Consider the following 27,688-nt stretch of genomic DNA (forward strand, 5'->3'; position numbering starts at 1 on the left):
TTATTCAAATCTAGATTGATTCAGGGATTTTGGATCTATTGATTGGCGAAGTATACTTGGAAAGTTCTACTTATGGAAATCGAGATCCTGATTGTATGGGCGAGCGGGATTGATGGGCTATCGTCATGTTCCTTAAATAGCTCGAATGATCTTCCTAATTGATTTTGTCCAACGGGTAGATTGGAAGAATTCCTTTGGTAAGTGCCAATGGGTATGATGTCATAAAGGAGTATATAAGGAAGACGTTCCAGTTGTTCGAGTGTGTGCACGATAGAAGAATTCCAAAGTCTGAAGCTCTTTGTTCTTAGTCAATTAAACTGTTAAGCGAAATCTTGTACATAAAAGAGAGTCTATATCTTTGAGAGACCTTGAGGAAGTGTAGTAGAGTCTCTACACCGTGGAATCAAGGCAGAGCTTTTCTGTAACAACTCTTTTGTTCATAGTGAAATCCAGCCGGTGGGCTGTAAGTGCGGAAGAATGGACGTAGGCTTGGATTAAGCCGAACCACTATAATCTCTGTGTTCATTTTCTCTTCTCTATGCTTTTTACTTTGATCGTAAATCATTTTGTTTACAAGAGACAAATTTCATTTACATAATCCATTATTGATTAAGTGATGCACATTTATTTCAAAATTTATTTTTGCACTTATTCACCCCCTCTAGGTGCTTGTACTAGCTTTCACAATATCAACATAATATTCTTAGCGGAAAGCATCGGTTAGTTCCTCCCAGGTCTTAAGGAGATTAATCCACCTTACAATGTACCACCTCAAGGCGGGGCCAATCAGGTTTTGTTGGTACGATTGAATCATCCTTCGGATCAGGTAGGCCTACAAATAGGTCTCTGGGCAAGAGGTATTAGCATACCCGTCACATTCAGGTGCTTTGAGCGCTTTAGGGATCTTAACGCCAGCATAATTAGACAAGTCCATGGGATCTTGCCCCTGCAGCTGGCTCAGCTTTTTCATGATCTTTACAAACTGTCTATCATGTTAGCTATCCTCTAGCAAATTCGCAGGTGTCATGAGTGTATTTAAAGCAGCCACGAAGTTGGACTTAACTTGAGTGGACTCCATTTGCCTCAAGAGTTGTCGAAGAGCAATAGACATTTGTCCTACGTCATCTTCAATGTTAGCAAGGCGATTTTGTACGTTATTTTGATTAGGCACCATTGCTTGAGGCCATTCGCAGGCGACAGGTGGTTGGCAATTTATAATTACCTGGCGTTGCAAAAACAATGAATGAGCACAAGAATAAACAACGATTGACCCATGGTGACGATCTAACTGCATTTTATTTATCAAAAGAGGATTTTATAGACCGCAGGCTTCTGACATCTAAAACTTGAAATTAAAATGACAGAATGAAATACTAAGTATTAAACAAAAGTCCCTAAATAATGAGATGAAACTTTCACAATATTAATACTAGGGGGAACATGATTGCCATTTTATATGCGACTGGGAGCCTTATTCTTACAAAGGTGTTTGCTTTCTTGGACCGACTCTGAGACATGCACCAGCTTATTCCTAAATCCCTTTGCATATGCTATGCTTGCTCGTGTTGACTGATCTCACTACTTAGGTGAGGGATTGATGGCCTCAATTTCATTGGGATGCAATGGTTGTAGATGTAGAACTCAGAGGCATGATGAGCATTTTCTTGTCCCTCAAGCCCTTCAAGTACCACAATCCTTTTGCGATGGCACTTGTTCCATACTTCCTCAATGATAGAAATCTTGACTACGTAGTCACGGCTTTGATGGTTGAACGGAGTGGAGGGACCTTTCTCTTGAAAGGCGGTGGGATCTCCTGACAGGCTCCATACTGTTGTGACACCCTATTGGTGGCCTAATAAGCTTATTCTTAAGAGGCATTCCAGTGATGATATTGTATTCTTCCAAAGTTGGGTTAGCTTGAATCCACCAAACATAAAAGTAGTTGTCTTTGGGCACCAGAAATGTACTATGGCCTGTATGACTTCGGGATAAATAGGGATTTGAATCAACGATAGAAGATGACCGACTTTGGCTTTCACGCGCTCTTGGGCATATTAGTCTAATTGACCCCCACCATCTGAAGAGCTCTACTTTAAGAGCGGGAATAAACTGGATATCATTTTCTCCCATCGCATATAAACTAGGACTCGAAAAACCTAGCTAAATCGCCATGGGCCAATAAAAAGGACTGAGTAAAAGTAAAGAAATTACTTTACTTTTTAAGAAAATGGCAAGCACAAAGACATGCGCATGGTACGTGCGGCTCGATTTCTAACTAAGAAGGCTTGTTGAAATTAAAATGGTATTTGCCCATCGCAGTCTCGCGTTGGCATCATACCCTCTTAACCTCGGCTAAAGAAATTCGGGGAAAAAAAAAAGGCAACCTCTACATCGCAGTCTTACATTCAAGGCCGTATCTTTCTTAGCACCATCCTAAATATCCTATAGCGGCCTAGGTCCGGCGGCTGAGTTGTGTGTGCCAGGTATAGTGCTAAAAAACCAAAGTTAGCAAAGCATTTAAACAAAGATAAAACAGCCTAAGTCTGCAAAATATTCCCCAACAGAGTCGCCAAGCTATCGCAACCTTCTTTTTCGACGCCCGAGTAGGGCGAGCACCTGCGGAGGCTAATGGTTTGGTTACGTCTATTAGGCCTAACCTGAGCTCTCCCAAGCCCACCAATTCACGACTTAATAGTCCAAATTTTTAACCTGTAAGTTAAGTTTAAAAAGGAGTCGCACTAATTGATTTGGAGTGGGTTGATTAAAAAACGCAAGTGAAGTATCGGGAGAAATACTCGCTCCTGCGCAACTAGAGAAATTAGGTTCGGGGACTTGATTACTCTAGTTAATCACTAATGCCTTTCGGATACCTAATTTTGTTTAAACCCTAAGGCTTTTTGGATGCTTTAGGAACTTTCCATACATTTTGTGGCAAAAAAAAAAAACACTTTTTGGTCTTTTTCTATTATTTTTGTTGAACATAGAAAGCATTCTTTTTGGGTTTTTGATCTTTTTCTGAAAATATAAATCATTTTTGGTTTTTTCTGACTTTTTTGGCTTTTTTGGGAAAATATGAGAAATTTTTGGTTTTATTTTTTATTTTATTTTTAAATGAATTATTTTTTTGATTTTTTGATTTTATTTATTAAAATATTATTTATATGATAATAATATTTTTAAAAAAAATCGGGTCGGATCCCCGGGTTGGGTCCGACCTGTTCATTAACACCCGAGGTCCGGTCCGGATCGGATTGGGTCTGACAACCCAAGCCGGTATGACCCGAGCTTGGACCGGCTTGTGATCCGGTCCGGTGAACCCCAACAGGGCTAGGCCTGATGTGCAGGCCCAATCCGGTCTCTCTTTTTATTTCAAGGGGCCTAGCAGCCCATCGTTGTGAAATCGACCCAGCCCATGTTTGCCCAGCCCAATTCGTCTAAAACCCTACCCGGTTCGCAACCCACACCCGACCTAGTCTTCAGCCACTAACCTAGCTTGCAGCCGCAACTTGATTCCTAAAAACCCTACCCGAATCCAACTCGCTTGACGACCTGGTTCCAAAAAAAAACTACCCGACTCGGCTTCGCTTGACGACCCATCTTCTTTCCTCACCGACCTGGCTATGGAACCTTTAAGATCTGGCGATCCGCAACAGAGGCAGCCGAGCCCGTCTCGGCCTAAGCTCAACCCTTGGCCAGTACTGCCATAGCCGACCCCCATCGCCCGTTATCGCCCCTCGCTGCTAGTCACTAGGGATCCATCAGTGGCGGGCGAGTTCGTCTAGGACCTCCGTCAAGCACTTGGAGGAGGCTAGTTGAGGGAGCAAAGTTGAGCCCTTCAAACTCGAGATCATGATGAAGCTCCGAGCAGACAAACGGAGGGGATTAGGGGACAGTCTACAGACGATCGGGGGCCGAGACTCGCGTGAAGCCGACGGCTGCGAGTCTCGGCCCGATGATCCCAGCACACAGCAAAACAACTAAAAAACGGACAAACCCTACCACAACAAGGGGGCACAATGTCAAGTGGTCAATCCAGTGAAGGCAGGGTCATGGCATCGGGCCCAAGCGTCGAAATAGTTGTGAGCAGCGGCGAGGAAGCAACTATGGGGTCGGGCAGCATTGACGACACCTTGTCCCTCCCTCAAATTTGGAATTCCTTGCTTACGGCCTCGGCTTCTCTCCTCTGGAGCCAACCTTCTCCCTTCTCAGGTTCGCTCGCCGCCAATCTCCCTCGAAGTCTCTCAGGGGAGGCCATTTGAGCTCGCGACCCCTCTCTGCCTTACTCGCTCTTTGAGTTCCCCCAAGTCTCTTGGGGGATCTCCTTGAGCTCGCTAGCTTCTGTGTGTTCGTTGATGGAGGTGGTGCCCCCCTATTTATAGGCGAGGGGGTTCGTTCGATGGAGGGGCTCGACCGTCAACCTTTGGCTTGCCGATCGGACCCCCGCGACTGAATCGGCATCCCATCCTCGCTCCTCCATCGAGGTGAGCTTGGCATTGAAGGCGGCCACCAATGGCACCTAAGATATCTGTCTCTTCCGGCCGACGTCACCCTACCCTCCTCGGCCGTAGGTGTTGCGCTGACGTCATGCGAGTTGCAGAGGTTTGGGGAAGAAGACAAGGGAGGAAGGAGACAAGGAGAGAAGGGGTCGGGCCGAGTCGCGTGGGCTGGGCCTGTGGGGGCCCGTGTGAACGAAGAGAATAGAGAAAGGGCTAGGCGCGAAGGCCCACCCCATGTGGCTATGGCTCATTTTGTTCTTTTGTTCTTTATTTTTTTGTTGTTTTTTTTTTATATAAAAAAAAAAAAAGTAAAAATAAGGAAAATAAGGATTAAAAGAGAAATTGAGGCCTAATTAAAAAAACTAATTAAAATTTAGGTGTCAACAACAAATTTCTTGCATCTTATCTGGGTTGAAGCCATTATTGATTATATTTGGCATCTGTAACAGAAAAATCGAGAGCTAGAGAAAATTGCCCAACGTTGAAGAAATGCTTTGTGTTATCAGATGGATAAACAGAATGTGTTTTTATTGTTCAACTTATATTCTGTTCTTGTCTTTGTTGAGTATGTGGAAGAATGATTATGTTGACAACTACCGTGGAAGATCTATTCTCCTTTTGTTTGATGAACTCCATTTGAAATCCACATGATTTAAGCTTTGGGAGTGTGTTAAGTGCAATAAACATGTAATGCAGTATCACATTTAATAACAGTTTGATCTAGTAGCTAAAAGGAAAGAGAGCCATAAGTAACATTAATAATTTCTTCAAGCGACTCATGAATCTTTTAACGATGCTATTAAGAAGTAAAAGGCATCATCGACTTTCACATACCAACTTGAGGTCGAGTGTATTAGGATACTTACTTCCTTAGCTAGTTTATATGTATCTCCATTTTAAATTATAATTAGGATTGCGCAGGTATAAAACTCTATTGGTATAAATATGATGTTAAATATGTGATCTGAATTTTTCTTGCGCAAACACCATTAAAATGCCAAATTGGTACCTCATGCCACATTTATCCGAAGCTAATTTCTGTCTCACAAAATATTCCGAATTTACTACTCTAAACTAATTTTCGTCACACAAAAATTCCCAAACCGATAAAGTTAATAATAAGTACTAGCTTGGAAAATCAAATAGAGGTAACATTAATATATTCAGATTATTTCACTATCAATGCAATTAATAATCTGTTATTGAATGGCCGAATAATCATTCTTTATTTTTATTTTTTTATCCGTGCTGGCCAAATAATTTACCGATCCATTTTTCTTAACACAACTTGAAAATTACTGATCACAGTTCAAATTTACAAGCACGAACAGAATGTCCATTTTTCACTTGCGGAACTCTAGAGCACATTTGACATTTGTATTTTTCTAAATAAAGAACAAAATTTTCAAGTATGTATTTGATTACATTTTCCCCGTATTCTTGATTTTTCTTGCTTGTTTTCTTCCACGCATGATTGTCAGTCAATATTTTGATCAATGATTCTAATTTTCTCTGAACAAATGCGGAAACAAACTTAAGGATTTGGTCGTTGATCAATCAAGATACCAAGATTTTATTTTAGTAAATAAATAACTGACGATTTCAAAAAAAAAAAAAAAAAGAAGCTCTAATCAGCTCTCAAATTCGCCATCAATGAAATTCAAGAGTTAAAAACCCTACGAGACTTTCACGTGCTCATTTTCCATGTATCATTTTCAATGCCTGAATTTTACAAATAATGAGCTCAAAACATGAACGTAGCCTCTTTAAAACGTTAAGCCCTCAATCGACTCAAATTAAAATCTGAGTTCTCAATTAGCCATCCGATCCAAAAAAAAAAAATTAGCCATCAACCAAATAAGTCACGTTTCTATACTTATCCCTAAGTTCCTTCTATCCAATCCCACACAAAAAAAAGCACTCCGGGAACTTCATGTTTTTGGCTACAATGTTGATGATTGAATATACCATTTTGTTGGTCGTGGCATCAACACGTTTTATTACTTCTTTTTTAGCAATCGACAATCTTAAATGACAATCTTAAAGACAATACTTGGCAAAGATTGCTATAATATATTTATATAAGTTAAAGTTCTTTTATTTTTGGACTTTTACCGGATCTACTATCGGTGAAACAAATAATTTACGCACTTATCGGTGAATTATTGACATGTAAATTTACACAGGTTCAGACACACATCATTGTATGAACTTTTTTTACAATGATGATGAAAATATTATTTTTATTTTAAAAATTTATTTTATTATTTTATCCTTACTATGATCGCCAGAGATTAAATTCTTGTGCGTAACTGTCCAATCCGTCCATTGAAATAATCATAATTTCCATTCAAAAAATTCAAGAGAATCCCGAAAATATTCCCGACTGGCGCGCCCCCACAGCATATTTTCTTCTTCATTGAGACTCGCCTCGTCGACTTCCCTTGCCTCTCTTTCCTTCCATCTCTCGCCTCTTCTGTATCTCCCCTCCCTCTTTCACTCTTTCCCCGACTCCCCTGCGATGGACCACGCCGAGAACTCGCTCCGCAAAGCCCTCGCCAATAAGCAGGCTGCCGTCGACGCCCAGGGCAAGGTGCCGAAGCTAGAGATAGATGCTGCCATCGGCCCTTAATAACCTCAAGATCAACAAAGCCGGCATTGAGAAGCAGCTCCAGGCCACCGTCTCCAGCGTCCTCTTACGGGAGGTGTTTTGTCAATGCGTTGTTAACACGCTCGAGCACCTCGTGTTCTACATTCCCTCGGTCAAGATTTACCACGGTGTTGCCAAGCCATATGACAGCCCGTCCGGCTGCACCATCGAGTTGAACGTCTTGTTCTAGCATCAGGTTTGTCATGAATACGAGTTGAATTGGCGTGGATAGTTTTAGGTGCTTAGTCTTAATAGTTTGTCTTTTGCCTTAATAGTTTGTAATTGCGCATTGGTGTTTAAATTCATGAATTTAATGCCTTTGATTTGTCAAAATTCACATTGTCAACGGGCATTGATGCTCGCTGGAGATCATTTACCAGAGAACATCGTGGCAATTCTCTATATGTGTGAACGCACGTGCGTGGAGGAAACAAATGCACCCGAGAGTATAATCCGAGATTGTGCACCTCCGACAACTTCAGATCAAGATCATTCGTAAAGCCGTCTACAAAATATAACAATTATGTACGCTAACTCATCAAAGATTGTCATGAAAAGAAAATATGGTTCACGATAATTAGTTATTTTCTTAAGAGGACAATGCATTACAATCATGGGCGCGAAACTGAGCCTCTAATTGCTTCTTTTTGATGTTCTTCCATCACAGCTTTCTCACATCGCACTCTTAACCTAATTAACAAGCCTCTCCTTTTTTTGGTGAAGAGACTAACAGGATGGTGAGAAGACACTACAGAGGAGTGAGGCAAAGACCGTGAGGCAAATGGGCTGCTCAGACACGGGACCCGAGCAAAGCGGCTCGGGTGTGGCTTGGCACTTTTGACAGGGCCGAATCAGCAGCCCCCGCCTACGACATCGCGGCCCTCAGATTCGAAAGTACCAAGGCCAAGCTCAGGCCCTAAGATTCAAAGGCACCAAGGCTAAGCTCAGTTTCCCTGGACAACTTAGAGGCAACACGAGTACTAGCATCCTTAGGAATGAGTGCACTCCTAGCAATTTATGATCATTGTCCGAACAAAACTTCAAGGCCGTGCGCTTCAATCCTCCAACCGCTACTATGGCATCACCGCACGAAGCATCTCTGGACCTGATCCAGTACGCGCAGCTTCTCTCCAGCAGCGATGTGGACTTCCCATTATTCCCTCGAGCCTGTTGGGTCGAGAACACTTCGGGTGTCAGTCTTTGACACCATTGTCTTGACGAGACGAAACAGCAAGATCATCGAGTTCTGATTTCCATAGCGTTGAAGATTACAGGCCTGGTGACCGAAGCAAATGAAGAGGAAAGTGCTTTGGCATGCGTCTTTCGAACTTTCTCTTTGGAAATATATCGGTCAGCTTACGTTGGAATGAATCACAGATCCAACCGTGTAGTGCTACGTTTGAATGGGCTTGGGTTTGTCTTTGGTACGTGGGAGTGTGTTATTTTAAAAAGTAAGTTAAAACTTGTTCTGAAAGTATCATTAAAGTCACAAAATTTTTATTTAATTCAAGCAAGTTTTAAAATGTTGTATTTAGAGCGATCTTGGAATCCTGGTAGCTCGATCCAATTTGAGTGACAAAAATTATATACATACCTGATATTTAGCCCTTTTTTTTAGGAGTTTTAGCTCCAAGTAAGTGCCTTATCCGCAAAAGGCCGAAAAATAAAAGAAAAACAAAATTGCAAAAAAAAAAATTGCAAAAAAAGAAAAGAATATTGAGAGAGAACACACTGATCGAGCTTGACGGGGCAAAGTCCCCACCTTCCGTTAGATATCAAGAGTCAACCATAAAGATCCCCCACCCGCTACATGCGTGATCAAATTTCGACTTGGAAGATACCTTTTTTGTAAGATTAGTGTTGGGACCAAATCAAGCATGCCCAAGCTAAGACTTTGATGGTTTTAATTGGTGATGGGCTTAAGGCCCGTCCGCCCATGCTGGGCCCAAAAGGCCCGGCCCACGGGAATAGGGCCCGTGGATGGGGGAAGGTATAAAAGGGAGGAGAGAGAGAGAGATGACACCGGTTGGAAACAGAAAACGAACGTACGTCTTCCCCCGCGCGCTCTCTCTCTCCAAAAAGAAAAAGAAGAAACAATAAGTATAAGGCACGTTCTTCTTCCCTTCAAGGCGTCATCGGATCGAACAGGGCCAGTTTCTCTTCCTCTATCGGCGTCGGTGTCTAATCTGTGGCTAACAAGGTACACTCGAATCCGTGGTGTACTTTAGGATCAGTGATACGTGTTATTCCCGGGCTTCGTCTTCCGCAATACTTTAGGGGTTCGATTTAGTGTCGAATCCTATTTTCGGGGATCCGTTATTCCCAACATTGGTATCGAGCCTGAGTTCATGTTTTCCCGACCCTTTTCATGTTTTTTGATTGAATTTTCGCAAGAAAATCGGCCGGCACGGATCGAGGCGAGAAATCCCGACACCTTAGCACTGTTCATCGATTTTTTCGAGTTTCCGTAATTCGAAATCGATTTCTAAATGCATAGGGTGAAAGAGCTCATCGAGGCGAGTCCAGCGACATGTCGTGCGCCGCCGGACGACGCCGCACGCGCCCACACGCGCTGCCAGAAGCCGCTACGCGTGGGCGCAACGCGCCCGGCGCTAGCATCGGCCAGCACGTGCGCCCCACGCGCGGTCGGCGAACCGGCACGTGCGCGACGCCGGCGGCGAACCGCACGCGCCGGTCGGAGGACCGACGCGTGCCGACGTCATCGCTGACGCGGCGCGACGGCGCTGGCGCTTGGCCGGCGGTCACCGGCCGGCGACCCAACCCGACCGCGACGCCCGGCACGCGCGGCACGTGCGGCGGTCGTTCGTCCCGACCCGGCCCGATCGGGTCCCGACCGGTCCGACGACCTAACCGTTGACCGACGACCGTTGACCCGAAAAATAAAAAATAAAAATAAAAATAAAAAATTGTTTCTTTTTCAATTATGTCTGTGTGGGTTAGAGGTAATCCATTTTTTATTCTGCATTTGTTGCATGAATCATGGAAAATTATGTATTTTCCATTTTGTTTATTGTGGATTATAAGTGATCCATTTATTAGTTCTGCATTTGTTGCAGGAACTATGATGCGTTATGCACGGATACCTGCAATCCCGAGAACGGACGAAGGAATAGCTAGACTGAAAAGGCTGATGAAAGAGTTAGCTGATTATCGGTGGCTTGATGGTGATTTAATATCACACATGGTCAAGGTCAATCAGATGATACAAGAAATCATCTTGAATGGTTATCTTATGCCGGATTTTGAGAATATGCCGGCTTTGATGAACACTCTTCCACCTGAATGGCAAGCAGTGTTAGATCGGCTATGGGAGGTCAACGTGGTCCCGGATTATAGGAGGCTAGTGGAAGCTTTTGTAAGAGAGTACTATAGGATTGAGTTGGCCAAAACTTCAACCTTTAGATTAAGCGCCACATGGCGTAGAGTAAATGCGCCTTGGTGACGACATGAAAGCTCTCCAAAAGTTTTTCCATGGTTGGCAAATGTGCCTTCAGTTTTCTCAGATACTTTGACTGATAGATTATAAGGACTTTCCTATTTATTTCTTAGATTAGTTTGAGATGTTTTTTAGTGTTGAATATCTCTTTCTATGTTGATATTTCTTTTTGGATATATTACTTAGTGTAATGGATTGTTGTATTAGTTGAAAGCATTATTATTTTATTGGATGTCAATTATCTGTTGCTTTCTATTATTGTTGATTGCTGTGGGTAGTTAGCTGTGGGTAGTTTATAGAAGTTTTTGTAACTTCATAGAATTTATTTTGCATAAGACAATTATATTAATAATAATTTTAAGTTGGGATTTTTGGAGGATGATTGGAAACTTAGTGACCTTTTGATTCTGAAACCTTACTTGAAATTATTCATTGATATGATGGGTCTCAGGCAAAGTGGATGCATAAATGATAGGCATTAATTATTCGTGCATATATGTCTAATGTGTTCAGATTGATGAATTCAGCAACTAAGAACGTAATTGCTGATGTGAACGGCAACAATTGTGAAATATTTAATATGAAGATTCAATATGTGCTGGAAAAAACAAGAAGCACTAGAAGCTCTTGACCATGTTATGGAAGATCTTAAGGATGCTGTGCGCCACCTTGAGCTAGAAGAGGACCGCTTAACGGCATGTGAGCCAAAAATAAATATTTGCAATGCTGGTTCTAGCTCAGAAAGGGCTTTGAGCTCTAAGCACAAGCGTATTGATTCGTTCAATATGTGGGAATGCAAAGGATCAAGTCCTTATTGCAAGAGATCAAGAGTTAACCAACACGAGAGGAAAACGTCCTCAAGTGAAGAAAATGTCAAGGGTGAGGTGTTACAATTGTGACAATAGAGGTCACTATGCTCGCGACTGTCGTAAGCTAAAAGAAGGTATACACCTCTTGTACATTTGAGAACTTTGCTTTTGTGTCAAGTTCTACTTTATAGACTGAATCCAATCCTTTGTGGACTGTAGATTTGGGAGCAACAGACGATGTAGCGAAGGATAGAGGATCCTTCATGGAATTTCGACGAATACCAACTGGAACTAAGTGGATCTATGTGGGAAACAACTCCAGAGCTGAAGTTAAAGGGATTGGCACCTGCCAACTGAACATGTGTCGTGGGCGCACTTTGTTCCTACATGATGTTCTAAATGCTCTGGAGATTCGTCGAAATTTAAGTGTCTGTTTTGATGTTGGTTAAGCTTGGTTTTAGTGTGAACTTCCGTAATAACGGTGTAGATTTGTATTTGGATACAAACTACCATGATTGTGGTCACTTTCTAGATGGTTTTATTGTACTAAATGTTGACTGTGGTGATGTCAATATTTGTTATTCCCTTGTTTCACGTCTTCTACTTCATATGATAATGATGTAATTGTGTGGCATGCTAAACTTGGTCATATTGGCCAACAACATATAAATAGACTGGCCAAAAAGGGCTTGTTGGGCAATATTGAAAAAGGCGATTTGCCAACATGTGAGCATTACCTAGTAGGGAAAACGACAATGAAACCATTTGGAAAAGATAAAGAGCTAAATTTCCTCTACATTTAATCAATTATGATGTCTGTGGTTCAATGAATGTGAGAAAAAGGCATGGGGCTGTTTATTTCATCACTTTTATAGATGATTATACTCGATTCGGATATGTCTATTTGATTTCTCATAAATCTGAAGCATTTTGTTGTTTCAAAAAGTTTATGAACTTGGTTGAAAATCAATTAGACAAGAAAATAAAAGTATTTAGATCCGATCGAGGTCAAGAATATTTATCTGATGAGTTCAGAAAATTATGTGATGAAAAAGGAATAGAAAGACAGTTGTCTATTCCATATACTCCTCAACAAAATGATGTTGCGAGAGAAGAAACAGAACCCTAATGGAAATGGTTAGGTCCATGATGGCGCATGCTAACTTACCTATCACCTTTTGGAGTGATGCGTTGTTAACTCGCTGCCTATATACTTAACTTGGTGCCTTCCAAATCGTTAGTTTCACTCCATATGAGTTATGGACAGGTAGAAAACCGGACTTAAGTTTTCTTAAGCCATGGGGTTGTACTGCCTATACTCATAAGTCCTCTCACAAGTTTGGAAAATTGGGTCCTAAAGGAAAGAAGAGTATTTTAATGAGATACTCCGAACACTCGAAAGGGTATGTGTTCGTAGGTGAGCAGGAAAGTGGGAGTATAACTGAATTTGAATCACGGGATGTCACATTCTTAGTGGATGAATTTCCTAAGAAGGGCGAAATAAGGGAAGATTAGTCCATATTTGAAACCTTGGATCAAGATAATGATATTAGTGGAGTTCGTCCAAGTGGGAGTAATATGAGAAGTGATGAATTGAATTCAACTCATTCTCAAATTACAACCACATGATGAGATGATATCGTCATTATCTAATCCGAGTGGGAGCATAATGGGGAATGATGTGCTAAGTGTACAATCTCCCATACGGCGAACAAGTCACCAAAGTATTCCCCATTGACGTTTTGACATTGAAGGGAAAACTTTTATGATTGCTCCACAAGATGAGGATGAGCCAAGAAATATTAATGATGCTCTAAATTGCCCTAGTAAGGAAAAATGGATTTATGCAATGAAAGAGGATATGGAGTCAATGAAATCAAACCAAGTCTGGGAACTGGTTGATCTTCCAAAAGGGACGCAGAGCTATTGGGAACAAGTGAGTTCTCAAAATAAAGCGAAAGGCTGATGGCTCGATAGAAAGGCATAAGGCTCGCCTTGTGGCGAAGGGGTATAATCAACAGGAAGATATTGATTATGAAGATACATTTTCTCCCGTAGTGAGATTTACCTTGATTCGCATAATTCGGCAATAGTGTTTAGTATGGATCTTGAGTTACATCAAATGGATGTAAAGACTGCTCTCCTCAATGGAGAATTAAAGGAAGGAACATATATGGAACAACCTACTGGTTTCATAGTGAAAGGCCAAGAAGAAAAGGTATGTCGACTTTTGAGGTCGATATATGACCTTAAGAAGTCGTCAAGACAATGGTATATACGATTTCATAATGTCATAATGGCATATGATTTTACAATGATAGATGAGGATCATTATGTATATATCAAAATATCCAATGATCAATTTGTGATCATATCATTATATGTTGATGATATACTAATTGCCGGAAGCAATATGGAACTTGTCAATACTGTCAAGAGTTGTTTGTCTTCCAATTTTGAATTGAAGGATATGGGATTGTAAACCCATAGACACTCCTATTGCGAAAGGTGAAGGATTGAGCCATAGATTATGTCCAAGGACTCCATAAGAGAAGGAACAAACGAAATATGTTCCTTATGCTAGTGCTGTTGGGAGCTTGATGTACGCTATGATGTCTACAAGACCTGACTTATGTTTTGCAGTTGGAATGGTGAGTAGATACCAATCTAATCCAGGTCAAGCACGATGAAAAGCCGTTAAAAGAATATTGAGGTATCTAAAGGGAACTGCTGATTATACGTTGAGTTATTAAGGAAAGGATCTGCAACTCAAAGGCTATTCTCATGCTGATTGGGAGGAGATTTAAATGAAAGGAAATCTACCTCTCGGGTTTGTTCTCTTACCGAATAATGGCATCATATGTTGGAGCAGTAAGAAACAAAAGTGTATAGCCTTATCCACGATGGAAACTGAGTTCGTGGCATTATCAGCAGCAGTATAAGAAGATGTTTGGCTTAAGAGATTATTGGATCATTTAAGTGTTATTGGAAGTGCTGCAGATTTGTTATTGGTTAACTGTGATAGCCAAGCAGCGAAAGCGTACACCAAAGATCCAAAATATCATGACAAGACCAAACACATAGTACTAAGTATAATTTTGTCATGGATATGATTGCATGAAAAGATGTTAACTTAAAGTACATACTACAGATAGAATGGTAGCAGATCCTATGACAAAGCCAATACCTAGAGATATGTTTTGTGGCCATATGAAATCTCTAGGATTGCGTAGAGGATGATGTACTGAATATTTTAATTTCCCTAAGAGTTCACATTTGATGAATTTGTGTTTTCATCATTAATGCCTATGAATCTTTGTTTGATCTTTATGCATCTTAATGCTCAGTGCATTACTATAAGTTGAGAAAGTATGTCGGACAGATATAAGATTAGCCCACTCACACGGGTAATCGCCTCTATTTACTGTGTGATAGATAGAGATGAGACTATTTTTAAGCTTATTATCTAGGTGATAATCGAGATCTCAAGCTTAAAATACGTATGTCGCCTTAACTAAGTGTTAAGATGAGGACATAATACTAACTATGTCCGAAAGTAAAATAACCCACATATTTTACTTTATCTGTCTATGATGCCAGATGTGAGTTCTGATGAATTTTATGATTGAGTAGATACGTGAACTCAAGTTAGACATTGGGTATGTCTGAACTATCATATTACGGTATTGAAAGTGTAGACATACACTCCATGGGAAAGGAGTTAATACCGTAATACGTATTTCATATTACGTATGCATGAGACGACCAATAAGAGTGGCAAAAAATTTGATCTCAACTTTTTATGACGTGTGAGACTCTTGAGGAAAAGAGTTCCTCAATTTTTTTGTCCCCTCATGACTCTTACTTATTCTCAAGATTTCTATTTAGTGTTTGCTATCTTAGGGTGTTGCCAATGGTCATGAGTTGATTCGATCTAATGGGACATTTCTAGAAAAGCAAGCTGAACTGAAATTGAGAGTTTGAAGGAAAGAGGAAGATCGATTTTGGAGAATCACATTGTAGTTTTGTATTCATCGGTTAACCAATTATGACTGTCTTTGGGATAATCATAATTGTGAATACAATATATATATCATTGTTTAAAAGAGATTAAGAGAGATATAAATGTGATCGATCGATCTAGGGTACTGCATACTAAATCTACTCGGAGTGTGACGCCCATTATGAGCTGCTATATATTCCTAACAGATGTATAGCAACGAGCTCTCAAAGTATGCTGGTCGCACGGATTATTCACCAAAAATATGAATGTTGAAGAGAGGTAAAGAGAATCTGTTTAGCCCACCATGTGCGAGTGGGAGATGATGGTTTTAATTGGTGATGGGCTTAAGGCCCGTCCGCCCATGCTGGGCCCAAAAGGCCCGGCCCACGGGAATAGGGCCCGTGGATGGGGGAAGGTATAAAAGGGAGGGGAGAGAGAGAGAGAGAGATGACACCGGTTGGAAACAGAAAACGAACGTACGTCTTCTCCCGCGCGCTCTCTCTCTTTCTCCAAAAAGAAAAAAAAGAAACAGTAAGTATAAGGCACGTTCTTCTTCCCTTCAAGGCGTCATCGAATCGAACAGGGCCAGTTTCTCTTCCTCTATCGGCGTCAGTGTCTAATCTGTGGCTAACAAGGTACGCTCGAAACCGTGGTGTGCTTTAGGATCGGTGATACGTGTTATTCCTGAGCTTCGTCTTCCGCATTGCTTTAGGGGTTCGATTTAGTGTCGAATCCTGTTTTCGGGGATCTGTTGTTCCCAACAGACTTCATAGCCTCCAGCAGTCGATAAAATAAGAAATGGAAGAGGAGTCTCTATCTTGTTAAGGTGCCTCCATCTGTTGATACATTAACCATAAATTTCATAATTACCCCTTTTTTATGTAGGTTATACTTTAGATTGAAAAAGCACTGACCAATGAAGGGGGAAGCTTAAGAAATATACCGAATAAAATAAATTTCTTGAAGTATGACGCAACACTTAATACTACAATTTTGATAGTCTTGACGCTAGATCATGAATTGGGGTACGCAATGAGTGATTTGCCGAGAACTCCTTTGTATAGTACTACGATTGAATCAAGTCTATTAGGCTTAAGTAAATAAAGTTAAAACGTCCGATGTCGAGGATAAATATATAATATCACTTCACTTCGAAAGTGCTCCATTGTCGAAAGCTACGTATCACCCCTTGCTCTTTTGCATGCACACAAAGGCCGAAGGGCCTCACCCCACGGGCCCCATAAAGCATATCAAAGTGGGCCCCGTGAGGTCGTCCGAAAGCCCACTAAAACTCAGATCCTTTTGCATGCAGCTATCGTGAGTAAGCTCGCTTTCCGAGAGGGACGCAGCTTCGTTCTTCTGCTGAACCCGATCTTAAGCTTAATTATTAAGTATTAGATCATCGTTTATGACGAGAAAATTCACTTTATATAGATAAACTTTGACATCTATGAAATTCTCCATTAACCTTGTAAGCTAGGTAAGATATGAATTAGATTCCGAGTGAATAGACCGATCATAAAATTATTTATATTTGAAAAAGTGAGATATCCGGAATTCATGTCCAAGCACATAACAATGATAACACTAAAGCAATTCAGTAAGATCTAGAGTATCATCTATTTCCTCGTTTGTTATGTTGATATCAAATGTGCATGGCCCCCCAATGAGATCACGTTCGCCAGAAAATTTCCCAAAAACATAGCCCACCGACTCACTCCCTCCCTTTCCATAAACCCTAGACAGCCGATGTTTAGTTCCAAAACCCCAACGCCATCACCGTCTTCGTAGTCTTCTTCTTCTTCTTGGCTCCGCACCAGGCTCGCCTCGTCAACTCCCCGTGGCTCTCTTTTCTCCGTCTCGCGCCTCTCCTCTCTCTCTCTCCCTCCCTCGCTCTCTCCCTCCTTCCCCGGCCTTCCCCGCGATGGACGACTCCGAGGACGTGCACCACGAGGCCCTCGCGGACAAGCAGGCCAGCAGCGTGCCTAAGCCGGAGATCGGCGCCACCATTGCGGCCCTGATCAACCTCGGGATCGATAAGGCCGGCATCAAGAGGCAGCTCCAAGACGCCGTCTCCGGGGCAGGCGACGTTGCCCTCACCAGGGAGGCGGAACGTCAGTGGGTCGTCAACACGCGGGAGAGCCGCCGGTTCTACATTCCCTCGTTCAGCTTTAAGGAGCACAAACTCAATTCCAACGTCTTCACCTTCTGGCATGAGGTTTGTCGTGGATTTGAGTTGAATTGTCGCGATCGTAGTTGAAAGAGGGTTCTACTGCGAAGATTAGATGATGATCTTTAAATATCGTTTGACAATTATCTGAACGAAGAAAAGCTATTTGCTTCACTGTCAAGTTTCTCTGGATCTGACAAAAAGAAAGAAGAAAAGCATGTTAATCTTTTTATTTTTATTATTAGCATTTTCGCGTCGAGGAGGAAATGTTCCGTCGAGGCTGTCATTCCACGGAGTATCACCTTAAAGCGTGGGACGTCGTGGAGAGGTTTGGCGATCTTCTGGTGAAGGATGTGAAAACTGGGGCTTGCTATCGAGCTGAGCATGTGGTTGAAGATTTTTCTAAGGAGGAGCTCCAAAAGGTAGGGGTGATCGGGTCCAGGGTAGGTGACCCTGTACCGGGTACCCGATCCTGATATAATCGATTCCCCTTTTTTGAACCATGTACCGGATCCCGACCTTATTTATATTAATATCCTATACGATTTCGAATTTTATATTAATATACGAGAAAATAACGTAATCCTCCTAATTTTGGCAAAATTGTCCAAAAAGTCCTAAACCTATTACACTTTTGCCAATTTAGTTCTAAACCTTTTTCCTTGCCAATTGAGTCCTAAACCTTTTATAATTGTGTCAATTCAATCCATTTGGCCGACCCGTAGGCGACGTGAACGCCGGCCGGAGACAACTGGCCGGCGAATAATTTTTTAATATTTTTTTCGAATTTTTTTTTAATTTTTTTTTTTTTTCTACTTTCTTCTTCCTCGACCAGCCCGCTTGTCTCCCGGCCGGCCGGGCGAGGGCGGCGAGGTAAGCCTCGCCGGCCACCGGCAAAGCGAGGCTCGGCCTCGCCCAACCATGGCGAGGCCGCCGTCGCCAGATCTAGCGAGGCTCGACCTCGCCGTCGCCGGGCGAGGCTCGCCCGCCGCTTGGCGGGCGAGCCTCGCCTGTCGCCGGGTGAGGCTCGCCCCCACCGGCCGGCGAAGGCGAGCCTCGCCCGGACGACGAGGCTGCCGTCGCCGGATCTGGCGAGGCTCGACCTCGCCACGGCGGCCGAGGCCGAGCCTCGCCTCGGCTAGGCGACGGCGGCCTCGCCTCGGCTGGGCGACGGCGGCCTCGCCGTCGGCGGGCGAGGCTCGCCTTCGCCAATGGCCGGCGGGCGACCCTCGCCGGCCAAAGGAAGAAGAAAGTAAAAAAATTTAAAAAAATTTAAAAAAAAAATCGAAAAAAAAATTAAAAATTTCGAAAAAAAAAAAAATATTAAAAAATTGTTCGCCGGCCAGCTCTCTCCGGTTGGCATCCACAACAGCTCCGGCCGGCCAAATGGACTGAATTGGCACAATTGTAAAAGGTTTAGGACTCAATTGGCAAGAAAAAAAGGTTTATGACCAAATTGGCAAAAGTGCAATAGGTTTAGGACTTTTTGGACAATTTTCCCTCCTAATTTGTAATGAAAGATTAAGTACTTGTAATAAATAAATACGTGAACTTTTCGACTAAACAAAAAATTAAGGATCCACAGGGCTAATTATAATAAATAAAATTATAAGGCAAAGAATTAGTAACAAACGTGGGTTTAATATTAGTATTATTCCCACAACTACTACATGAAGAAACTGCAAACATAACTTATCCTACAAAAGAGAAATTAGGCGAGCCAATTCAAATGGTACACAAGAATTTGACGGCGACAAACACCCACCGTCCGTCAGACGGTGTGAGAGGGAGCCGATGAGGGAGAGAAGCAAGTAAGGAAGAGGAACGACAACTAAGGAGTGCCGTGCGTGTTTGAGGCAAAAGGAAAATGCAGGGAGTAAAAATAGAAATAAGAGAAAAAAAAAAAGGTTTTAGGCTTCTATTTACAAAACCAGTTCCCAAACCGGTTCCAAAACCGGTTCAAGAACGGGTTCCTAGGTGGGTGGGTAATCAATTGGACCTAGTTACTAGACCAGTTTAAACCGATTCCGAATTTTGGGAACCGGTTTCAATGGAAACCATTCCCAACCTTATTTTTCGAGTGGGCCAGTTCGGTTCTTTGGTATACCTGGTTCAATTGCACACCCCTACCAAAAGGATTTGGGCATTAGTGCGGAGAAGGCTGCCGAGCTCAAGCATGTACTTGCGAATTTGCGTCGTCTCGATTTGCTTGAAGTGCTTGCCAATATAAAAAAAACATGGTGTCACGTCTTCACACACCAACAATCCTCTCTCCGAGCCCTATCCGTCCACTGGTTTTGTGCTCCTTAAGTAAGTCCCACCAATAGATGTGGAGCTGTCATGCCAATAGTGCATGTTTGGTAATTTATTTTTTTAATGTCTTAGGTTAATTTTTTTTTTTTTTCAATATACTGCAGGCACAAGCGACCTAAAACTGCACTAGGCATTCTTCGTAGTGTCAAATGTTTCAAAGCCCTCCTTTGGTCTAACAAGTATAAACTCCCCTTTGCTGTTGGTCAGATTGGTGAGGGTGTGAATTATGAGGTTGTGCATCATTCTTCCTGATCATTCTAAATTGTGCATGTTCACATGCTTGGGTTGTATCCATGATCTCTGCTTTGATACTATTGCATAGCATAACCTGTCTTAAGATTGCTTTACACGTAAGATTTGATTCTCATGGTAGTCAAAATGGGCTAAAAACGTGGTCTCCAATGCTGTAGCAGACGTATTGTCATCATCTTCATCGTGTCCTTATATTTTAATCCACCACTGATTCTAAAGCTTTTCACACGTTCAGATTCCCCATCGCCTGGGTTTTTGGAGATTCCATAAGTCCACTCTCGCTGAGATTGAGCATTTTGTCGATCCCGAAGATAAATCCCATCCAAAGTTTTCTCGAGTTGCAGATCTGGAATTGTTTATGCTCTCTAGGGAACAACAAATGTCTGGCCGAGCTGCTATTAAAACTCGGCTTGGCGAAGTAGTGGTTTGCTTGAATCATCTTTTGGACTTGATTTTTCTTCCCCTAACTTGTTCACTTTGATGTTTATTTATAGGGAACTGTGTTAACAATGAGACTCTCGGCTACTTCACTGGGAGAGTATATATTTTTTAACTCACCTCGGCGTTTAGGCAGCATCTTGCAAACGAAATGGCTCTCTATGGAGCAGATTGTTGGGATGCTGAAATTGGGTGTTCCTATGGTTGTGTGTTGTTATTTCAGATAGGTCAACATATGAGTTCCGAACAAGTACGGTAAGAGTTGTGTTGCCTTTTTTTAAGTCTTTTTTTCCCCCAAGAAGGCGCCCGTTCTGGAGTACCGAAAGAAACAGCTGCATCTTGTGTGATCTCAATAATCGAAATGATTTATCATGAGGTCCTCTCGAGTCTTTTTGAAATATTTCTAGAACTCTTCATCCTGTTTTTAATTTATAGGTAGCAGAGGCAAAGTTATGGAATGCGAGTCATGATTATATTTTATTTTATCCATATCACATAGCAAGGTGTGCTTTTGTTACATTGTACAGGTTCTCTTTTTAGCTGTCCTGTGTGGCAAGGATTTGATGGATGACATGTGTTGACACCTAAATTTTGGCGACCCATTTAGACATTTAAAAAAAAAAAATTAGGGGTTAATTTTATCCCTGAAAAATAAAATCACATGGCATATAGTTTAGGAACATTTTTGTTTATTTTATTGGACCAACGGCGAGTGCAAAATTTTTCACATATTCCGTTCAAATTCTTCACATTTAGGCAATATACACCAAATGATATATTTTCAAGCAAAAAGGAAAATTTTGGATGGGATATTTGATAAATACAAAAGGTAATATTGCGCGGGGTGAAATGATATATTCAGAGAATCATGCATGAGTAAAATTGGAAATAAAATATGCTTCAAAGATCTAAAATTTTCCCCTTATAAAAGGCATGGCGCACGTACGGACAAAGGGGGGAGGAATTTCGAAAAAATTTGGAGCAAAAGGTTCCGTCGAGTGAAAAGGCACAAAAAAAGAGCAAAAAGTGAAAAGTGAGTGAAGAGAGAGGAAAAGTAAAAAAAAAAGAGTAAAAGAAAAGGTAAAAAAAAAAGAAAGTCCCCCCCGCGACTGTTCATCTTCCTCGTGGGGAGGGGTCTCTGTCGGCGCCGGCGCCGACTGCCCGCGTCGTCGCTGTCCCGACGCCGCCTTCGTCCGCGCTGCCCCGACGCGCCACAGCGTCCCCGTCACCTCTGCAGATCTGTCCCGCCCATCTCGACGAAGACCCAGATCCGACGTCGCCTTTGCTCCGCTCCTAACCACGCGCAGATCAGACCCCGACGCCCGAAGGTCGCGCCGAACCGACTCTCCGCCGCCGCCGCTCACCTTCTGCAGCCCCGACGCCCGAAGCTCGCGTCGCCCCGACGCTGTCTCTGCCGTCGCCGACTTGCAGTGCCCCAGCTCCCCGATCTGCTGCTCCGTCGCTGATCTCGCCCTCGGTTCGCCTGCAACTCGTGACCTAGTAGATTCCGAGCCGGCTCGCCGCCCCCGCATCCTCGTTCGCTGCTCGTGGCCCCCCCCGACGGTAGCCGGTCCAGATCTAAGCGCCGACTTCCAAGCTTCGCCCGTGACGCCGCCCCCGTTGCTCAAGCCGTCGCTCCACCGCACCTCCATCGTCCCGACGACCCGCGGTCCGCGGTCCGCGATCCCAGCTTCGTCGCCCCTCCTCAGTCCGCGACGCCGCCCCGTGCCGACGCGCTCACCGCTCGCTCGCTGCCGGTTCCTGTTGAGCCCTCGCCGGAACCCTAGCCGGCGTTCTTTCCCCACCGGAGCCCTAAAACCAGCGGCCAAGATTTTTTTCTTTCTAAAAAAAAAAGAAAAATTTTTACTAGGTATTTTTGCTTTACTTTATTAAGCAAGTTTAGGTTTTTCTCTGTTTTTTTATCGTTATCTTTTTATGTGTTGTTTTCTTTGGTTGAAATACCTATTTATGCATAATTGAAAATCTCAATGTGACACCCGAATCGCAACCGCGCAAGGTTTTTTATTTCATCTATAAGAACTTTAGATGAAATAATTAATTAAGCGGGACTAAAATTGATGTTTTGATCTTTAAGGCTTAAGATCAAAGTATCGATTTTACTAAATAAATATTATCCTTTGATTTGAGCGATATGTGATGTCCCTTTTGGGGTAATTTTGAATGAATTCGATTGTTTTTATTTATCTTGGGATATGTTTGAGATAGAATATCACGTGTTTTAGGGTTATTTACATATTTAGACAAAGCATTCTATTTATCATGAATTCTCGAAATAAAAATCGGTTTAGATTGGATGCATGTTAGGATATTACTTGTTTTAGGGTTTGCATATTTAGAATAGGAATTTTAATTTCGAATTTCATAAAAATAAAAAAATCAAATAAATCAATTTAGGTTGCTAGATTTTAATTTAGGTTGCACGTTTAATTATTTGACAATTCTTAATTTCGAGATTAAACAAAAACACAATAAAAAATCATCATACACTTGTCATGTAGAATTAGGGCATATTTTGCATGTCATTGCATATTAGGGTTAAATTGCACTTAGTTTAATTTTAGATAATATCTTTTCTTAATTTGTTATAAGTTTAGGCATTTTTAGATATATTGCATTTTAGGATTGTTTAGGTTAAGATAATATTTTAGTTTAAATTAGGATGTGGCTCAACCTAATTCCTAATACAAATTAAATAGGATCTTAATCTAATTAGGTAATTTTCATATTTCACCTAATTTCGAATTTCATAAAAAAATAAAAATGCCATAGGTTGATTTGTCTTTATTTTTTAGGATAAAAAATGTATTCTTTTTAGGAAAAAGAAAAATTGTCATATGCACGTCATTAGGGTTAGAATTCATTGAGATGCATGTCATTTAGTATTTTTGCTAGGCCCATTCAAATTACATGTTATTAGAATTAGGTCATTTAGTTAATATTGCATTGCATATTGCATGATTTTCATTAAAAAGTGAAAACAAAATAAAAATTGTGTGTTAATTAGAAACCATATCTAGGGTTGTTGATGTGGATTTTAATTTAACATTGCGAATCTTTCGTTGCTTTGAGGTAAGTCCCGCAATTTATTCATTTGGTTTCTTGAGTGTTAAATTGGTGGTTTGCGCACCTGCATGGTCACCTCACATGTTAAGGAATTAAAATCAATTCAAATTGCTTGCCAAACAATTTTTTTTTTTTCATTTTTTCAAAATAAAAGAAATGGTACCGAAAGGGCGTTAGAGAAATTTAGCGTAACCAAGTCCCCGTACCCAAATCTCTGGTCCGTAGGAATAAAGTAAATCTCCCGTTACTTTACTTGGGTTTCTAATCGACCCACCAAAAAATAGATTAGTGGCGACTCGATTGAAAATCATTTGCATGTTAAGAACTTGAACCTAAGTCGCGCGAATTGGTATGGGCTTGGGAGCCCGAGTTAAGTCTAGGCTTAACAATCCATTAGCCAAAACCCAAGGTGGTTCAAACCCCGAAAAAATTGGTCGCGACAACATGTCATCCGTTGTTGCACAATTATATCCTTTTGTCTAATATGCCTTTTGAAGCAAAACATTATCCGGCACATTTTGAGGGAGTTGAAAACTGGATAAGAGAAAGTTTAGAGATGTACATGTTCTGCTAATTAAAGAGGCATCTAATCGGAGTGATGATTGTTATCATTTGACAGAAGAAAAGTGAAGCGGCTTTTGTTGCCCGTAAAAAAGTTGCTGAACCTAGAGAAGTGGAGGTAATTCTTCGGACTAGTTAATTTTGCTAGCTATTCTTGGAGTACATGGAGCAGGTTTCTGCCCTTCATTTGTGAATCCTTGAGTTTCTTATCATGACTCAACTAATCGAAGTATCAATGCAGAAGCTGGTAATTGTTTCAAACAAGAAGGAACTAGGTCTTGCCTTTAGGAAAAAACAAAAGATGGTGGTTGAATCTCTGGAGGTATATGCTTGAGGCTCCTTGGTTTTTGCTCTTTTGCTGAGTATATTAGGAATCTCTTCATTTACTTTATGCTCGCATTTGTCTTGTTAATACCAGGCAATGGGTGAAGAGGAAGCTTTGTGGTTGAAGGCTGCTTTAGAATCCAAAGGAGAGGCAGAATTTCTCGTATGCACAACGGGGAAGAGTGTAATAATCAAGGATAACATGGTCAATATTTTGAAGCAGAAGATAAAGGAAGATCGGAGGGTTTTTACGCCGTCTGTTATTGGATCGTCTTTTGGCATGGGATGCATAATATACTGCCTTTTTTACCATTCTTTCTATACAAGGCCCAGCAAAGCGGGAGATGAACAACTAAATGTGTTGCGCTTCCCTCCATTTGTAGCACCTATCAAATGTACCATTTTGCCATTGATAGAGAAGCCAGAGTATGAGTCAGTCGCTCAACTGATTAGCAGATCACTGACCGATGCTCGTGTTCCACATGAGATTGACATTCCAGGTGCTCATCCAGTATAGAATTTAGGTTCTTAATTTTGTGTGTAAAATGAGTTCCTTTTGTGCACATTTGCATGAAGCTCATATCTTGGTCACCCTCTTTTCTTTGCTCACCGTAGAAGGGGATTATATCGAGGGGTGCGAATGCGAATACCTGCATCCTTGATGCTGTTTTCATTTATTCTCATGCTCAGCTCCAAAGTTTGACAGACAACTTTATCCTCTTGGCTTATTCTTTCTTAAACAGAGCTATGATTTCTGAAGCTTTTCCTTTCCGTATGTGGTTACATGAATACTATGGGTTGATCGCTCTTTTTTAGTCGGGAATTTTATAGAGGAGTTTGAATGCTTGTTTTTTAAAGATTGTGTTCCTTTTTCCTAATGCTAGGACCAACTCCATTTGTTGGCATCTTCTCTTTCCACATTCCCTTTTTATAGTTAAAATATGAGCTATGATTTGTGGCAACTGCTAATGCTGGAGTCAGCTTTGCAGATCGGAATGATACACGAATAACTTAGATAAGAACTTGTTTTGTCATTGAGCTGTATATTTGGATCGAGATTTACTGTCCTTGGTGAAAGCACCAAAGTTACATTGGATGATCTTCTGCTACTTTGCCCTGGCTATGTTTACAGGCAAACCCAGAGGGATGAGAAATGCGTCCATTATAGGCAACACCATAGGGAAGAGATAAGCGCGATCCGATGAGTATGGTGTGCCTTTCACAATCACTGTCGATTTTCAAGTTGATGTGACCATAAGAGAAAGGGACAGCAGAGATCAGGTTCGAGTAAGAGTGGGGCAAGTGGTCTCAATTGTGAAGGAGTTGATTGATGGGCGCAGGACCTGGTCCGATGTACGGATGATGTACGGTGGAGTTTCCGCATCTGCTGAAGAAAACGAATAGTTGAGCTACTGCTATCATTGCTTACTTTACTTTCAGTTTGTTATGTATTTGGGGCATCCAAGGAAAGAAACAAACGGCGTACATTTTATTATTTTTCTGCTGATATTTTAGTCGGTGCTGTAGATAAAACAAACAGGAAGTTGCAGGTGTACGTTGGGCTCTTCTCTTGATTTCGTATCGCACAGTTTTCATGGAAATTCTGCTTCTTGAGAAGGTGAAGATATTTATCTATGAGCTTCTCTGCTTCAAGTAACTTGTCATCAAGATCTGCCACATCAGAACCCCTGGGTACTCCAATCTGCGTATCGCTACAACCATCACGGATGTTGCTCCGCCAAACGCTATCCATCAGTTACCAAATCTCAGCCCCTCGCCCACTATTCTCCCTCTCTCTCGGATATCAAGCTGTACATAACATTTTACTCATGCACATGCCAAAGAGAGAGAGGTTACCGATCTATTTGTGCTCGTGGTAACGTTGATGGAGGTAAAGGGTGGCATCACCGAATGTGGTGGCGACATGGGAAACCTCTTATGATATCGTGTTCTCAATTTTACGAAAACGTGTGATAAGAAAAGGTTGCAGGAGGACTTATGTGGCATTGACATGAAAATCAAATCAAGAGTACAAGAAAAAAGTTTCATTAAGAATATAAGTTATTGGTCATACCATTACAGGCCAAACTATAGTTATTGCTAGCTAGATCCTTTGCCGGAGAGGGTGGTCCATGGTAAAGATAGGGTCGACCAGAGTCTCCGAGAGGAGAGTTGATGCTTATTAATTCTATGATCATCTTGCTTTTTCTTTTTTCTTTAAAAAAAAAAAACTGGAATTTCTTTTGACATGCTGCCGTCAATATTACATAGAGCATAAGTTCCACTTGTCAAAGTGTCAATTCATAAATAACGTGTTGTCAACAAATTATAAGGATTCGCTAACGCAACACATTTGATGGAAAAAAAGGATGCAATTGCAAAAATCAAATGGACTCGATGTATGAATCGAAGTGGGCTTGATGACACAACTCGAACTTCCACGAACAAAACTGTCTAGAAGCTCCGCTCCCTCGTCATCAAGACCCGTCACCAAGACTACGCCGCCTCCTGCTAGCACGTGCCGGCTCGGCCCTGGAGAGCTTGCCCCATCCCCGCTCTCTTTTCGCCGGCGTCTCCTCTCCCTACGCCGTCCCTTACGACACCATCATCAGATCCCGCGCCCGCTCCTCCCTCCTCATTCTCTCCCCCTCTTCGCTCAAATGCCCCGCCGCGGCGTGTCGCCCAATAAATTCACCTACCCTTTCGTCCTCAAAGCTTGCTCTCGCCTCCGAGAGATGGGCCACGGCCTTCGCGCCCTGATCGTGAAGCTCGGGCTCGACTCCGACGTCTATGTCCAGAACGCGCTGATTAGTGTCTACGTGGATGTTGATGCGGTGGAGTCGGCGCGGAAGGTGTTTGACGAAATGTTTGAGCGAGACCTGGTGTCTTGGTCGTCCTCGATTTGGTGTTACACGAATGATGGATTTGGGTACATTGCCTTGGCTTGTTTTCGGGGAACGCAACTGGTGGAGAGTTTTGAACTGGATAAGGTCGCTTTTTTTTTTTTTTTTTTGGATCTAAAATATGGATGATATTCATTACTAAACTAAGTTCTTTACAAAATATCAAGAGCATCACGTAACAAATCTAAAAGTATAGAGGGGGGTTGGTAACCCAAGGACAACTCATGT

General features: G+C 41.9%; 1 pseudogene; it reads left to right on the forward strand.

Annotated features, from left to right (window-relative positions):
* The first annotated feature begins 17,339 nt into the window (after positions 1-17,339).
* LOC104429004 lies at positions 17,340-25,961 on the forward strand (annotated as a pseudogene).
* Positions 25,962-27,688: the final 1,727 nt, after the last annotated feature.

Source organism: Eucalyptus grandis, chromosome 7, assembly GCF_016545825.1.
Source record: "Eucalyptus grandis isolate ANBG69807.140 chromosome 7, ASM1654582v1, whole genome shotgun sequence".
Taxonomy (NCBI): Eukaryota; Viridiplantae; Streptophyta; class Magnoliopsida; order Myrtales; family Myrtaceae; genus Eucalyptus; species Eucalyptus grandis.